The sequence below is a fragment of the Stegodyphus dumicola genome, chromosome 2, assembly GCF_044657685.1.
Source record: "Stegodyphus dumicola isolate Sdum_Otavi_A_Nest chromosome 2, ASM4465768v1".
NCBI lineage: Eukaryota > Metazoa > Arthropoda > Arachnida > Araneae > Eresidae > Stegodyphus > Stegodyphus dumicola.
In genome coordinates, this window is record NC_140769.1 from 16,845,279 (window position 1) to 16,847,672 (window position 2,394).

General features: G+C 36.2%; 1 pseudogene; it reads left to right on the forward strand.

Moving 5' to 3' along the window:
• Window positions 1-1,466: 1,466 nt before the first annotated feature.
• On the forward strand, window positions 1,467-2,103 carry LOC146998363 (histone-lysine N-methyltransferase SETMAR pseudogene; annotated as a pseudogene).
• The last annotated feature ends 291 nt before the right edge of the window (window positions 2,104-2,394 follow it).

A 2,394-nucleotide genomic window follows, 5' to 3' on the forward strand; every position in this document is an offset into this window, starting at 1 on the left:
CCGAAAAATAATCAAAATTTGTGCACTTTTGCGACTCCATTTAAAGTCGGTATAAATACTGCCAGCAAATTTTCAAATCGAATGCATAGAGTTGCTAACTGACATTCAAATAAAGGAAAAATTGGATCGTTTCTCTTTGTTGGACTTTTATAAATCATACCTAACATACATATATATTAAACAAATATACCTCGCTGCACAGTTATGCGTTATTCATGTCATCATTATCTGGCAATTCGCATATTTGTCAACGAATATTTTCAATAGTGAACCCTACTAAGAGTAAAATTAGAACCAGAACACCAGACGAACACTTCTAGAACTCCTTGAAAATTCCAACCACTTCAATCAAATTAGATATTCGCGCATTACTTTCTCAAGTTCAAGATCAAATATTACATTAATTTTATGATTTCTTGTTATTTTTGTAATTAAAAAATTATAATGAAATTTTATACATAAAAGATGAAATGCAGTGCCAAAATAATTCTAAGTTGCTATCATTATATTAAAAAAAATTATAAATTTTAAATAACTTTTTTGCGTTTTTTTTCCCCTAAACTCTTCAGCCATCCTGAGTTTTTACGCAGTGGCGGCTTGCCATATGAAGCAAGTTAATTACTGATTCTCTTGAAATATTTCTATATATGCGCTTTCTTATATGTAATACACACTCTGCATATTTGAACTAATATAGTTACACGCGTATATTTTTCTTCTAAAGGTGAAATTCAAAATTTCTTTCAGCGGTCAAACTGGAGCAAACCCGAGAATTTTCAATGAAAACCTGTGCAATTCGCTTATTTGGAAGGACACGAGCTGCCACTGGTAGAAATAATGTATGTGGCTCAAAATATCTCATTTTCTTCCAGTGTGGCCCATGGAAGCTAAACGTTGGGTGCCTATGCGCCTGTGCTTTAGACTTAGACTAACATGGGATTGTTATACTAATTCAGAAGTCAAACAACAAAAATCAGCGTTAATTTACAAAACTTTCACAGGACTAGTTTCGATGGTTTTACCGAACCATCATCTTCAGCTGCAAAACCGCAAATGAACAAGATAGGAAATAATCATTTCATGTTTTCTAATCTTTGTTCATTTGCGGTTTTGCAGCTGAAGATGATGGTTCGGTAAAACCATCGAAACTAGTCCTGTGAAAGTTTTGTAAATTAACGCTGATTTTTGTTGTTTGACTTCTGAATTAGTATTTATTCGGCGTGTTATTGTTGTCTTAATTATGGGATTGTTATATTTGAAAAGAAAACAATTATATAACGTATCTGGTTGTCCGGAAAATAATGCAGGTTTTTGCAATTGTTTATAGTTCCTGTGCATTTTTAACAACAAAATATTTTGAATTACATCGGTTTATATATCATTTTGAAATTTTTGCTCTATATTTCTATAATAATCATTTTGTTCCAAATTTATATTAAAAATACTTACTAGGTGTTTTCGCTTAGATGTCAAAACGGGATTTTCTGAAAATTTACTTTTATCAGTACAAGCTAGGCCACAGGGCAGCACAAACGGCTCGAAATGTCAACGAAGTATTGGGTGAGAAAAGTGTAAATGAATCTACAGTTAAATGGTGGTACCAAAAGTTTCGTCGTGGAGAATTTGACACGGAAGGTCAAGAGCTTCGTGGACGCTCTTCAGCTGTTGATGACGACGATTTGAAGACTTAAGTTGAAACAAACCCACGTACAACTGTTCGAGAGCTTGCGGAGGAGCTTGGCGTAAGCAAAACAACGATTTCTGATCACTTAAATCGTATAGGAAAGTCAAAGAAGCTCGATAAGTGGGTGCCTCACGAATTGAGCGAAAAGAAAAAAAAATCGCCGTTTCGTATCGTCTGCTTTTCTTCTCCGCAACAAAAACTACCCTTTTCTTGATCGAATTGTTACGAAAGATGAAAAGTGGATTCTCTCTAACAACTGGCGACATTCGGCTCAGTGGTTGGGCCACGGTCAGACACAACAACACTTTCCAAATCCAGATTTGCACCAAAAGAAAATTATGGTGATTGTTTTGTGGTCTGCGGCCGATCTCATCCATCACAGCTTCCTAAATCTGGACGAAACGATTACGGAAGATTAAGTACTGTCGGCAAATCAAGGAAATGCACCAAAAATTGCAATGCATGTGCTCGGCATTGGTCAACAGATAGGGAACAGTTCTTCTTTACGACGATGCTCGGCCACACGTCGTGCAACTGACCCTACAGAAAATTGGACGAATTGGGATACGAGACTCTCGCTCTTCCCCCATATTCGCCTGACCTCTCGCCGACCAATTACCACCTTTTCAAACATCTGGATAACCTTCTGCAGAAAAAATGCTTCAGAAACCAAAACGAGGCCAAAAACGCCTTTAACAATTTTTATCGCG